Source organism: Pan troglodytes, chromosome 19 (assembly GCF_028858775.2).
Source record: "Pan troglodytes isolate AG18354 chromosome 19, NHGRI_mPanTro3-v2.0_pri, whole genome shotgun sequence".
NCBI classification, from domain to species: domain Eukaryota; kingdom Metazoa; phylum Chordata; class Mammalia; order Primates; family Hominidae; genus Pan; species Pan troglodytes.
Window position 1 is genome coordinate 50,914,355 of NC_072417.2, and position 15,338 is coordinate 50,929,692.

A 15,338-nucleotide genomic window follows, 5' to 3' on the forward strand; every position below is an offset into this window, starting at 1 on the left:
AACCTTTTCCCTGGAATCAGAACCAGACACACCGTGTTCAGGAGGTGTGATCGGGACAATAAAAGAAGAAAATAAAGAAAAATAAAGGTGTAAGAACCAACGTTTAAGCAATATAGCTGTTATTATATGTGGCTGACACTAAGTACATAAGTATTTAAGTACGTAAGTATTTAAATACATAAGTACACAACTACAGGTACATAAGTACATGAAAAACCCACCACAATCCAAAAATGATGGCTATGAATATGTGAATTAAGCCAGGTAACACGATACAAAATCAATCTATAAAATCAATTAGATTCTTATTGATTTTAGCAAGAAACAAATGTGAAATAAAATTAAGGTACAACGACCAGACTAAAACAAGAAACAACTATCTGCACTAGAAATGACCCCATAAAGGATTAATTTATAGAATACCTTTTTAAATTCTTCAAATCAACGTAAGAACACAAATAACCCAACAGAAAAGCCAGCACTGAAAATGAAGACAAAGACGCAAAGGCCAATAAATATTCACAAACCGTGGCTTCACTAACTTATTTCCAGTTCCAGATGACGGGAGGCCCTCAGGGACCCAGAAGGCAGGACCACAGGGAGGTGACAGCGCCAGCAGCAGGAGGGCGGGCCGGGAAGCCCGAACCCTGGTGCTCCTGGCCCCTGCACACGCTTCCCTCCCTCCACCCCGTTCCTCTCTCTCTCTCTCTGCCTTGGGCCCCGTGGGATGCGCTCACATCCAGACTCACCAGGCCCGAGACATTGGGAGAATGGAGAAGCGCTTGCGAGCCGAAAGTCCTCCAGGAACACGTGAAGGAAGCTTCGCCTGCACCTGGGACACCCTTCCCTGATGCTGGCCTCAAGGCAGGCGCGCCACACACGCTTCCGGTCCATGACGACCACAGCGCAGACCAGCACGCGAGCCCAGCCTCCACGAAGAGAAAATGGCAGAATGGGCCTTCGCCTCGCTTTTACAGTGGCTGTACTCAACTGCTGTATCTTGGAAGCTTGGTTCTGATTGGGTGAGAAGGAACTTTTTTTGACAACTCTTATTGGATAATAGTCTCCTGCTCTGACTGGATAATCTTAACTAATCAGAGTTGGAGACTTATCCAATCTGTGTTGTAGTACAGAGTCTGCTCTCATCCTATCAGAAAGAGGCTTCCAGGATATGTCGTTTGAATACAGACATTATAAAAGGGAGGCAAAGATCTGCACCTGCCGTGGAGGTTGGGCTCATGTGCTCCTCTGCATTGGAGTTAGCTAAGGAGCATGTGCAGAACACTTGCCTCGTAGGCCAGCCGTACAGAAGGATGTCCCAAGTGCAGGCGAAGTTTTGTTCATGTGTTCCTGGAGGATTTTTCCGGTGGCAAGCGCTTCTCCATCCTCCAGCATCTCAGGCCTGGTGAGTCTGGATGTGACCGCTTTCTATGGGGGCCCCAGGCACAGAATCTGCAAAGGAGGGTGGATGGAAGGGGAACGTGGGCAGGGCCCAGAGAGCATCAGGTTGCCTGTTTCGCCAGGCACCCCTGCTCCGGTGCAAGGCAGAGGCTGACCAGGCCCCCACCCAGCGCCCCTCCTGGGCTCTGGCCCTGGCACCTAGACGCATCCCGCCATTCTCCGCAGCTCCACTGCCCGCAGGCAGGAGCTGCCGGCGTGGAACCTGCGGGCTGCAGTGAGCAGTGGAGGCAGTAGCCGCTGCTCCCTGGATTCCCGGGATGTTTTTCTTTGGCTTTTTTCTTTTTCTATTTTATTTTAGATTCAGAAGGTACACGTGCTTGTTTGTTATATGTATATCACATGCACAATGGGGGGGGGTTGAACTTCTAGCATACCCATCACCCAAAAATATTGGAGGTTGTACCCAGTAGGTACGTTTTCAACTCTTCCCCCCAACTTTTTGAGTCCCCAGAGTATATTCTCTCCATCTTCATGTCCATGTGTACCCATTGTTCTCACTTAATACACGAGAACATGCAATATTTGGCTGTTTCTGCATTAATTCACGTAGGATAATGACCTTCAGCTGCATCTGTGTTACTGCAAAGGACATGATTTTGTTCTTTTTTATGACTGCCTAGTACTTTGTGGTGTATATGCACCACATTTTCTTTATTTAATGAACCATTGGTGGATACTTACCTTGGTTCCATGACCTTGCTGTTGTAAGTTATGCTGCGATAAACATGGGAGTGCAGTGCCTTTTTATATAATGATTTCTTTCCCTTTGGGTAGATACCCAGTAGTGGGATTGCTGGGTCGAAAGGTAGTTGTACTTTTAGTTCTTTGAGATACCTCCCTACTTTTTCCATAGAAGTTGAACTAATTGATATTCCCACCAACAATGTATGAGCATTCCCATGTCTGGAAGAGTTTTCCTAGGTTTTCTCCTAGGATCTTTATAGTTTTAGGTCTTACATTTAGGCCTTTAATCCATCTTGAGTTAATTTTTGTACAGGTGAGTGAGGGGGTCCAGTTTCATTCTTAAGCATATGGTCAGCCACTATTCCCAGAACCACTTAGTGAATAGGGTGTCCTTTCCACGTTAAGTGTTTTGAAGAGCCATTGGCTGATTTTTTTCCTAGCATTATTTCTTGAGCAAAATCCTTCAGTAGAATGTTGATGGAAGTGGTCAAAGTGATTACTCATGTATTGTTCCCAATCTTAGGGAGTAAACATTCTTTACCCACTAACTTAGTTTAGGATGTTTATTGTAGGTTTTCTTAGATGCCCTTGACCAGATTGTGGAAGTACTCTTCAATTTCTAGTTTGGTTAGGGTTTTAATCATATGATGGATTTAGTCAAATGCTTTTTTTCCTGTGTCAATCAGATTATCACATCCAAGTCTGGTGGTCAAACCTGTAGACGTGTATAGTCTTATTACACACTGGATAATGGGTCATTCTTATCTCTGCTTTGCTCATGCAGTGCACCAGCCTTCCTGTGCCTGTTGATGGACTGAGAGGAAGATGAGCCCTTAGGATGCCTGCCATGCTCACTGTTAAGGTAGGACTCATCCTTCTCCCATGAGCACCAGTGTTTCTCCTGCCCGTCTCTCAGTGACCATTTCCTATCATTGGCCTGGACGTTCTGGCACTTCAGTTCCCTAACTGAAGGTCTCACCCCACCAAGTTCTTTCCACGGAAGTAGGTCATGCCTACTGGGAATTTTTACAGCTCCCCAGACTCCTCCAGGTGGTCAGTACCTCATAATATCACCCAAGGAAGGCACAGAGGGGATCTGCCCAGTTAATAGAGCTTGTGTTCTGAAACCCACCATCTCACCTTTTAACTCACCAATGGCCCTTTCTCAAGGCCAAGGAAAGGAATGAAGGCTCATTGCTAAAAACCGCAACCTCAACAAGGCTGTACTTCCTTTTAGAGTCCCCTTACCCAGCATTGTCATTGTCTTGGAAGAAGTTCAGAATGCTTCTCCCTCTTGGTTTTGTTACTGACCTGGCAAACATGTTCTATTGTGTCTATTTGTGAAGAAGATCAGGTGCAGTTCACCTTCAGATTTGAAGGCTGACAGTACACCATTAGGAGGCATCTGATGGACTACCTCAACAATCCTCTGCTGGCTCAAGGTTGCATTGACTAAATCTAGCTACCCTCTGACTGCCGTCTGATGTCCATTTGTGGCACTATATGGATAATGTCCTTCTGCCCGACAGCAAAGAGGGAGAGGTTCAATGGGCCCTCATATTGACAACTAACCACACAACTCAATGGGGATGAGCCATCGTCCCACATGATACAACAGCCTGCCATTTCCATCAAATTGTGGGGCTATATTTACTTATTTTTTTGGATGTAAAATGTTAGTTTTACAGGAAGAATGGAATTTAAACTGGCATTGTTTAAGTGTGGAGTATCCAAGTTCAACAGTCTGTACTCATTGATTTCTTCCAAAAACAAAAATTTAAGGGGCAGGCCTGAACAAGTCACTAATTACTTGAAGCTATATGGTTTGCAAATGTTTTGCTCTTATTTCAGTACAGTTTCATATAATGAGATGGGATTTTTCCAAAACTAATACACTGTAAATCTCAGTGGTCATGCTAGTATCCTTTCAATAAATTTGCATTTCAATAATATGGACAATATCCATGTATTATATACAGAAGGCTAAGAAACAGAAGAAATTGCCAGGCTATATTATTCAAAACATCAAGAAACTGACGTCTGACTAATGTATTCAATCCTTGTTCTGGAGATCAACATTGTGAATGCATGAATTTCTAAGGGAAAATTTTAAAATTATAATTTACTCATATTATAAATTTTGATGTTGAGAAAATTAGTTTTTGGAATAAATCTTTGATTTTTGTCAAATAATAGAAGAAAAATTTCCAGCATACTAAATAGCATATGACATTATTTATGGCAAAACAAAATGATTCTAATTGATGTTTCCTTTTAAAAATCCAAAGAGTACTCATCCCTTGATCTTTCTGAATTGCCAAATATACTCCCTTAAATTAATAAAATTGAAAATGTAATTATATCAGGAAAGAAATTATATTCTTATATTCTTTTCAACATCGTTAAGCTATTGTTACTTTTTTAAAATTTTAGTAGGTTTTTGGGGAACAGGTGGTGTTTGGTTACATGAATAAGTTCTTTAGTGGTGATTTCTGAGATTTTGGTGCACCCATCGCCCGAAGAGTCTATACTGTACCCAACGTGTAGTAGTCTCTTATCCCTCACCCTGCTCCCATCCTTTCCCCACCGAGTCCAAATTGTGAGGCTGTATTTAGAGTAAGGAAGGCAGACAAAATCTACAACCAGTCAGCCTCAGGCTTGTCACCCTCAGGGTTTCCCATCTCCACCAAGAAGACCCAGGGCATCGTTGGTATTTTTGGCTTCTGGAGAAAACATATGCCAAACCTCCAGTAAGTTCAATTCTTCAGGTCACCTATGAGACATCCACCTTCACTCAGGCCCTTCTCCAGAAGAAGCTTTAAGGGTTGACCAGCAGGCGGTCCAGGAGGCTCTTCTATTGGTCCTCTGGAGGAAGGATTTGCAGATGTAGGCTTTAGGTTTCAAGAACATCGCTTTTTGACACATAGAGGCTTTAGATTACCCAATCCAGCTCTCTTCTTCCAGTGGGCTTTTGGCATAAATCCTGTGTTTAATGTGTTTGACTCTCTTGAGACAGCTGGCTGCAGCTTACCTAGCCCTCTCTGAGATGGACACTGACAGGATCCAAGCCCATCACGTTAAAAATAGATCCCCATTGTGCCTTGGATTTGGGATCCTCATCTTTGCAAACAGGGCACCACCACCGACCATTTCTTGCCAAGTGGAAATGGTAGTCACGGGACTGAGCCAAGCCTGAACGCTTAGGAGTTTCAGTGCCTCATGAGGATTTCAGTCTCTGCTCCTCCAGTGTGCCTGAGGAAGATCTCCAATAAACAGCTACCACTCAGCCTTTGGTTAGTTGGGGCCCTTCCACCAGCTGGGGGGCCATCACATTGTTGCAGCAGGGGTATGCCTGCTTCACTGATGGGGCATGCAGAGGTGCCATCTGGGTAGCTACTAGCCATCCTTCTGCTTCAGACACCCCCTTCCAGCTGCAGAGGAAGGGTCATTCAGCTCAGTGGGCAGAAACTACAGCCATTGTCCTGATTCTACCATCCAAGGCCATCCTGAAATCCACATCTTCACCAATTCTGGGGCCTTTGCTGATGGCTGTGGGTGGCATCACACTGGATGACCATGATCAGGCACTGGGGTGGGGTTGCTTCCCTTTGGGGGTACATTGCTGATACTTAATAATTGTGCCACTTGTTCACCATGTGTCAGCTCACAGCAGTCACCAAGATGCTGCCTCTCAATATAACCAAAAGGCAGACTGCCTTACCCACAACTCTACCCTTATAGCTGAGACTGTGGTACTTGGACCGGCTGGACCTCCTGGGCACACCTGACTTTGGGACATCTAAGCTAGGCCTGACTGTTAACTTAGATTTACATATGGGGCTTCCTTGTCCCATCCAGCTCATTTGCTTGGGCCGTCCAAGACTGGCTGCTCTGCTGATAAGACATCACTCTTTTTTCTCCCTTAGTCACATTTGGAGAGGTGACTACCCACATGCCAAGTGGCAAGTCGATTTTATTGGCCTACTCCAGCAAGGAGCAGGCCTCACCAGCTATGCTCACTATTGTTGACACTTACTCTAGCCTGCTCCTTGCTTTTCTGTTGATGTTGACAGCCCAGAAGGTCTTCTTCCTACCTCAGTCCTGACCCCTTTGTGGAACCCCCATGTCATTCAGTCCAACCAAGGTACCCATTCTACAATTGAGGTCACCCAACAGTGGGCACTGGGGAATGGCATTCACCTGGGCATTTCACCTTCCATACCAGCAGACTGCAGTGGGCTAATGGAGAGAATGTGTAGGCTGTTGGAAAAACATCCCTTCTTTGTAAACACATTGGCCACTTGACTCCTTCTTGGCACTAATGTCTGCCCCTGGTGCTGGCCCATATTAACAGCTGCCCACTGCTGCCACTACTCATCTCCACACCCAGGAGGCAAACCCGCCTTTCAGTCTTTCTGCATGGTTCTTTAGGCCAACCTGCCACCCCATTGTGGGTTAACTGGACTTTGATGCTACCACAGCCCTTGTCCTGGCCCTAGGAAAGGAATCCTTGAATCATGTTTTCCACTTACCTGTCTTCTCAGGGATGCTATCCATACCTCAGGGCCACCCACCATGGGCATTGGCATCTCAGGGTCTCCTCACCTCTCCCTGTCCAGTTACTGTTATAGGGATGGGTGTGCCACCAACCACCCTATATTTGATCCCACTTTGAGACATGGCAGCCACCACCACCTCGCTGTCCCACTGGGGGTTCTGGAACCCGACTGCAGAATCAACCCTGCATGAGAGTGAGCTGACAGCTGGCAGACTAGAAAAATATCCTGGCAGATGCCCTGGGAAGCACATCACCCCCTTTAGGTTTCTAGCGATAAGGTAACTTGGGCTGAATCACATTTCTGGCCTACAGACAGACATACCCCATCCTGGTTATTGCCACTGCTGCTTTTGCTTTATGTTAGTGCTTCTCATTCAGGGCCTCATCTCTATATCCTGGGCAAACCTCCAGAGGATGACTGCCATGCAATGCTCTGGACTGGGAGCCTCCTTGTTGATGTCCTCTACTGTATGGCCTGCTTACTACTAACTCCACGTTGTCTACCACAAACCTCAGACCTGAAACTGCCCCTCCAGTGCCAATAAGCACCCCCGGGGTCATTTGTACCAAAAATACACCTGATAGTGAGGACAGGACCCTGCTCATACTGTTAAAATGCCATTTGATTAGCATCTCCAGTGTTGGAAGGAGTGCCCTGACTTCTGTTCCTACCACTGCTACTACTACTACTGTCAGCAAGCCTGTGAGCTGTGCTTCCACTTACGGCCCCAACTAGGAACTCTCGAATGGTGCCTCAGGCAGAGGCCATCCACTGGACCCAGTTCACCTCCTGGGGACCCAACTTCTTATGGTGCTTCTGGACTGGGCTGACTCAGGGTCCCATTGTCATTACACTGACTGATTCTGACTGTGCTGCCTACAAGAGTCACTCCAGATTTGACCCCCTTTTCTCACTTTGATTTTTCACCATGCAGTGCCTCCACTGCTGGATTGCCAGAATTCCAGCAATTAGTTGCAACATCGGCCTCATGACACCTTCTCTCTGGCACTCACATCTTTCCTCATGAGAAGTGGAAGCTTGGACTTCACTGCTAATTGACTCCTATCCCGTGGACTCTGCCATCTTGCTATGTGACAATGCTACTGACTAATATCACTGCCTGATTGACCACAGGCAGCCTTCTGTGTCACAGGCCACTTTCTCTTTTAAGAAGTCTGCTTTTTTCTAACACATAGCAAGCTTCCCTTCTGGATCAGCTTCCATAAACACCTCCTCACCTTTTTTTCTTAGCTTTTCTTTGGACCCCTCTATTGCTGTGACAACTTCACAGGCTAGCGCTTTTGTGACACTCATCTGGTCCTTGAGCCCACTCAGATCTTTCCAATCTTCCAGGAACTACCTCATGCCCATGAAGCTTCTATGCCTTGTACCCCCTGGAGACTAGTTCATGCCTTTCCAGATCACATACTGATTTTTCCACCTGCTGGAAGACTCTCTCATTGTAACCATCCCTGTCGTGCACCCAGGATGGCCACACACTGACCCACCAACCATGACTACATTCCTATCCAGCAAGACCTTTACTGATGTATTTAAAACTTTAGACAAATTAAATTTCACAGATTTTAATTGAGTAGAGAATTATTCACAAATCAGGCAGCCTTCAGGACCAGAAGAGGTCAGTGCTCTGCTCCAAAGCGTGTGCAGGAGGGAGCATTTATAGACGGAAAATATAAGTGAGGTCCACAAACAGCTGGACCAGTTATGGCTTTGCATTTGCATTTATTAGGCATGATTTGATATGTTGGCAGCCTATGATTGGCTGAATCTCAGCTGCTTTTGTTGGTTGGGATTCAGCTATTTGTTACAAAAATACACTCTTAAGTTAGGCTTCAGGTTTCTTTCCATGCTAAGTTATGTTGCAGCTCCATACGTAGAGACTCAAGGTATGGAGGCAGCCTCAGGCCCCATTGAGTTTAACTCTTAGGCCACCCTTATCACTGTTTCTACAGCCTGTGCCTCCTAGAAACACTTGGCATCTCAGTTGTGCTTCGCAGCCATTCAGGATGGAAAGGATCCAAAACTTAGGGTTGATTGGGCCACCTCCAGGATCAAGCTTTTGTGCCTATGACATCACCTCCAGCACACACAGTGTGTTTAGACCTTACTGCTTAGTTCTGAGTCCTCTTGGTCCTGTCCCATTCTAGCCTGCCATTGCTCACAATGCAGCAACTCCAAGCCTACTACCACCCAGACCTTTCAACTCCTTTTACATCCCCATGGAACCATTTTTCCAAGCCTCAGTGTGCCGTGGCTTTTGCTGTCCCAGGTTTCCCAAAGTTCCTCACATAATTGTGTCTTCTGCAGGCCTATTCACCAATTACTCGGCACTCAGGTCATGGACAGTTTGTATCATAGGGTCATTTCAGACACCAACCAGTAGCCAGCCTTTTAGCTCACCAGTCATGCCTTTGCTGACATCCTGCCACCTTGCAGTCAGACCCTGGTTATGACTCATTTGCTGCTCTTCCCTCACCATTGATGAGTCTGCCTCAAATCTGCAGCTGCACCTCACTCGCAGTATCTCCTCTAATAGTTCAGCCGCCAATGGACCTACTATGCCCTCTCTGCTGATGGTGCAGTCCAGTTCCCAGCAACCGTTTCAAGGATGCCACTGATTTCTGTCTTACCATCACAATATGCCCCCCATGAGAGACCCTCACACTATTTCTAATTTTAATTTATCTTGTGTTGTCTTCTTTGACCCATACTTTACTTACAAGCATATGTTTCAAATCTCCATGTATCTTGGGATTTTCCAGATCTTTCTGTTAACTGATTTCTAGTTTGATTCCATTGGGTATGAAAACATAGAACATGTGTTTTGTGATTTCTAATTTTTTTGCATTGTTCAATGTATATTTTATGGCCTAGAATGTGGTGTATCCTGGTAGACGTTCCCTTATTCTGTTGCTGGGTGGAAGTATTCTATAGATATCTATTATATTCAGTTGATTAATCATGCTGGGGGAGTTCAACTAGGATAGTCCTGATTTTTCTGTCTGCCATGTCTGTCTGTTACTGATCGAGGGTATTAAAATCTTCAACTAAAATACTGGATGTATCTAGTTCTCTTTGCAGTTCTATCAGTTTTTGCCTTGTGTTTTGATGCTCTGTCATTGGGCATATACATTGAGGCATATATGTGTACATTGATATCTGTGATTGAAAAATTGACCCTTTTAAAATTAACAAATGTTCCTGTTTATCCCTGATGAATTCCCTTGTTCTAAAGTCCCCTCTGTCTCAAAACAAGCTTTTATTTTTATTAGTCTTAGTATAGTGTATCTTTCTGTATACCTTGACTTTTAAACTATATGTGTATTTATATTTAAAGAGTGTTTCTTGAAGATGCCATACAGTTGCATTTTGTTCTTTGATTCACTCTACATCTGTCTTTTAAGAGATGAATTTAGACCATTGATTAGTTATTGGCATAATTGGATTAATAATAAACCATATTTGTTAACCGTGTTCTATTCATGCACCTGTTCTTTGTTTCTATTTTTCCTTCTGTTACTTATCTGCCTTTTACAAAATGAGTTTATGGAAGGATTGACTTACAAAAAGCAGTAAATATTTAATATGTAAGTTGGATAGTTTTAGAGATAAGTATGTATCTGTAAAACCATCAACACAGTCTATTCTGTAAACATATCCAATAACTCCAAAATTTTCCCTGGTGCTCTTATTTATTATTATTTTATGTGATAAAAACACAACATAAAATACACCCTCTAGGCAAGTTTTGTTTTTTTTTTTTTTTTTTTTTGAGACAGAGTCTTGCTCTGTCACCAGGCTAGAGTGCAGTGGTGCCATCTTGGCTCACTGCAGCCTCCGCCTCCTCGGTTCAAATGATTCTCCTGCCTTTGCCTCCTGAGTAGCTGGGACTACAGGCATGCGCCACCACGCCCAGCTAATTTTTTGTATCTTTAGTAGAGACGGGGTTTCACCATGTTGGCGAGGATGATCTCAATCTCTTGACCTCATGATCTGCCTGCCTCAGCCTCCCAAAGTGCTGGGATTACAGGCGTGAGCCACCGCACCCAGTTGCAAGTTTTTTAAGTATAAAGTACTGTAAAATGTACTGTAGGACCTATGTTGTATAATAGGTATCTAGAACTTATTCTTCTTGCACGAATAAAATTTTGCACCATTTTTTCTTTTTCTTTTTACAGCTTTATTGAGGTATAGTTGACAAACCTTGTGTGTATTTAAAGTATACAACTTTATTTTTGCTTTATTTTTGCTCTAATCTTTTTATTTATTTCCTTCTACTAAGTCTAAGGTGAGTGTTGTTGACAGCATATCATTGGACCTTCGTTTTCTATCTTTTTGGACAATCTGTTGATGCATTTGATCTATTTGCATGTAAAGTAATTATTTATACTTAAGACTTACTATTGCCACTTGGTTAATGATGTTCTGTTCAGCAATTTTTTTCCCTCACTTCCTGCTTTCTATCTTCCTTTGTGATTTGATTTTTTGTTTTTAGTGATATATATAGAATGATTTCTCTTTCTTTTTTGTATCTAGTGAAAGGTTTTTGTTTTTTTTTTTTTGAGGCAAAGTCTCGCTCTGTCACCCAGGCTGAAGTGGAGTGGTACAATCTCGGCTCACTGCAACATCTGCCTTGTGGGTTCAAGCAATTCTCTGCCTCAGCCTCCTGAGTAGCTGGGATTACAGGTGCCCACCACCACGCCCAGTTAATTTTTGTATTTTTAGTAGAGACAGGGTTTAACCATCTTGGCCAGGCTGGTCTTGAACTCCTGACCTCGTGATCCACCTGCCTTGGCCTCCCAACGTGCTGGGATTACAGGCATGAGCCACCACGCCTGGCCGAAAGTTTTTCTTTATGGTTACCATGAGGCTTGCATAAAAGTTCTTACACTTCATAGTCATCAGTTTTCAGTGGATAACCACTTAACTTTAATCACATACAAACACTGTATACTTGGTCAGATGCGGAAGCATCCTCACACTGTCCCTATGACTCTCTGCTCTGTCCTGATGGGGGGTCTGGCCTGGTGGGCTGGGCAAGACGTGATGACACTGAGACCACTCCCCACATGACCCAGATGAAAGTCAGGAGTGTGGTGAGCATTTCTCTGCCTGGCCTTCCCCAGCTGTTGCCTCCTGTGCACAGCTGGACCCCGGGGTGGCCAAGAAGGACCAGGCACCACCCAGTGGGAGGTGGGCCTGGTAGAAATGGGGTACAGGCACAGATCTCCCCCACCAGGGAACCCTCCTGGCCTGATGGCCACCCTGTCCCTAGGGCACCTCATGAAGCTTTCCTGGAGCACCGTCTGGGAGTTTCAGGAGCAACTCTCTCAGAGCCGGGTCCTGGAGGACAACACTGTCCTCAGGAACCTTCAAACCTCCATGAAGGAACTCACAGGGAAACACTGGGGCCTGCCACCCCGAGGTGGGCTCCAGCACCAGGTCCCCTCCCGAGTCTCCCTCTGGGGCAGTCAATGGTGGGGAGTGCCCTGGCCCCACCAGCCCTCCTACCTGGCCTTCCTCCTGCACCTCTTCTTCCTCCTCTTCCTCCTCTACTCTAAGAAAGTCAAATGGGTCTGCCGCTCCTCAGGGCAGGCGCTGAGCACATGTGTGTGTGTGTGCTGGACATGCTGTGTGGACAGGCAGGGACCATGGGCAGGAACCCCCAACACCCCTCCCCCACTTTCCACATTGTCCCCCTCTCCTCCTTGAAGGGCCCTGAGGGACACTGGGGCAGTCAGACCCAGCTGTGGAAGCCCCCACCCCCACCTTCAAGTAGCCTCAGAGAGCAGCAGGAACCCCTCATTCCTGAGTGCCCCTCCAAGGGTGTCAAGACGACAAGCCAGGGAGACAAGAGAATCAGTGTCCCTGACCCAGAGAGGATTTGGGCAGAGGGGACGGGGAAAGCCCTGACCCAGAGCCAGAAGCAAGAGTTCAGCAGGGTGTGGGATTGCTGTAGCCCTGCCATGGGGTGGACGGCCTGGAGGACAGAGGGGAACCCGTGCCCATTCACTTCTCACCTGCTGTGGAGACAGGCCCCCATGCGAGGTGCTGGGTGACAGTGAAGGTTTCTTCCACCTGAGTCCTGAATCGGGGCTGCCGAACAGCCCTGAGGTGAGGGCAGGAGGCAGGAAGCCCTGAGCCAGCCTGAACCCAGGGTGCCATTCTAGGAGTGACCTGAGGTTCCCTGAAAGCTCCCCCACCCCAAGCTGCACACAGCCCTCACCCTGGGATCAGCAGCCTGCAAGGCTTCTCGGGCATCCTCAGTGTCAGGCCAGGGGGCCACACAGGGACCCCGAGGACTCCAGAGGCCCAGGTCTGTGGGGCCCGCCCTGAAGGGACCCTATGGGCTCGGTGAAGATGTTTCTTTTTTTCAGCCAAGATGCAGTGAGAGTCCTCGAGGGTGACCCCTGGCATTGGGCCCCTCTGTGAGGGGGACAGACTGGCCCTCCCCACCCCACCAGCTCAGCTCCAGGAGCTCATGCCATCAGTCCCCCTGGGACAAAAGCCTTGTTCTCCCCCAGCCTGGCCTGACAGGGCTGTCCCGAAGGCCGAGGCTGAGGCCCAGCAGCACAAGGGGGCTTCCTGAGAACCCAGGGCAGCAAGCCACTCTTTGAGGGCCCCAGAAGCTCAAGATGAGGTCAGCCTGTCCCCCGGTGAGGTCAGGCTTTGTATTACATGGAAACACTTGTCCGGGAACTCTATGCCACAGCTCCACACAGACCTGCATGTCGGGGGTCCATGTTTCCTGTGCTGCCCTTTTGAACATGGCTCCTGGGACTCTGTCACTTCGACATCTTCCATGGACAGCCCTGGAACAAAACGACAGACCCTGCCCAGCAAGCCCACTGGGACCCCGACACCAGGCCCTGCCCGGGCTTATAACAGAGAAGAGGCAGGTCAAGAGACACCCCAGCAGCAAGGTGGCACCCGCCTGTGACTCCCCTTGGTAGAAGAAGAACTTGGAGTGGAAGGAGCCCAGGCAGCACCTGCCCAGCTGCCTTGCAGCCCCAGATGGCTGCTGGACCTTAGTTTTTACTGCTATTTTATTTTTATTTTATATTTTTGGCTTGTGGGCCTTGAGAAATCCCATTCAATGGGGGGACTTGGTCCCATCAAGGCCTCTGGAGGGAAGGCTGAGCATGGAGTTCCCACAGCCCCAGCCAACCAGCAGCATGCCCTGGGGCCCGTGACCCCACCCGTGGGTCAGAGCCCCTCCTCCAGGGCCCAAGTCCCAAGCCCAGATGGACCTGGCTTCAACCTGAGTCCGAGGAGGAGAGGGGCACTGCAGGCCTCCAGGTGACCACGCAGGGGACCAGGGCACTGAAAGCCCTGATGCTATAAGGATTCACATCAGAGAACCTGGGGAAGCCAGGCCAGAGACGCTGAGCCCGTGCCCTGATGAGGATGTAGAGGGCTGGCTCAAGGGGGTCAACAGCTGTGAACACTGCTGCCTCTTCCCAGCCTCATTGTTGCAGTGCAGGCAGTCTGCACCCCGGAGCCTGGCCCAACAGCGCCCTGAGTGTCCTAGTCCACTATGCTAACATGGCACCTGGAGGCTTCGCGTCCCTGCCTGCCGCACGACCCCTCTCCCGGAAGCCTTGTCCTACAGCCTAGCCCCTGTCTCAGCCACAGCAGGCACCACTGCCAAGAGCCTTCCAGCTGGGCTTCCCAGAGGACAGAGGCGCCCTGCAGTCATTGCCTCAGCAGCTCTGACTGTGAAGATAGTTTCATCCACATTCCCATGTTCCCACCAAAGAGAATCCCTGCAGAGGATGCTCTTGATCCTGAGGTGGGGAAAACGGCACGCCGGGTGGATGGAGTCAGCTCCTTTCCCTGGCCACCCTGCCTGCCGGATAGACCCACGGACAAAATGGCCATCAGACAGGAATGAGACACAAGAGTCTCAGCATCCTGCTCATGCCCTGACCAGGCTGACCAGGCCAACACCACTGCCGAGTGCCCCATCTGCCGATGAGAGACTTGGTGTCGATCCCTGGCCTGGCACTGTTTCCTACGAGGACCGGTTGGCCACCTGTGGACAGGCTGCCCACACTGTGGAGAAGGCTGAGATCGGCCTTCAATGCAGGGAGCCCCTACCTGGACATAGACTCGCCAGCCCTGCCTGTTGCCATCACAGCAGACCACACGGCATTGCTTGTGACCAAGGTACCCCATTCACAGTGAGGGGCATGCAGCAGTAGCCCCTGACCAGGGAACTAACTGTTCTCACTATGTCAGCCGCCACCTGGAAGCAACTGAGCTTACGATCGCTCAGTTATGCTGAAGTGATGGTTTGTCTTACAAGATAAATGTTATGCTTTCTACTGGAAACCAATATACGGTGCTGACTCCCCAATAGCCAGAAGGTGTAGTTCTGAGAGTGGAGGTGTGAAAGTGGACGATGTTCAGTATTGCACCGAATGTCTCAGTCACAAAGTTTTCCTACGCCTGTCCTGGAGAAATGGAGCTTTGCTGGTTGGAAGGTCTTGGGACCCAGGCAGAGTGAAGCTTCCCCCAGGGGAACACAATAATGGTTCTATTTAATATGAAGAGACAGGACTAAGTCTGAAACCCTGGGGCATTCTCTGGTGTTCTCGGTGTTTTCATGCA

General features: G+C 47.7%; 2 pseudogenes; both read left to right on the forward strand.

Annotated features, from left to right (window-relative positions):
• The window catches only part of TBC1D27P (TBC1 domain family member 27, pseudogene), a 60,484-nt pseudogene that overhangs the window by 33,512 nt on the left and 11,634 nt on the right, over positions 1 to 15,338 (forward strand).
• Positions 893 to 13,678, forward strand: LOC134808927 (uncharacterized; annotated as a pseudogene).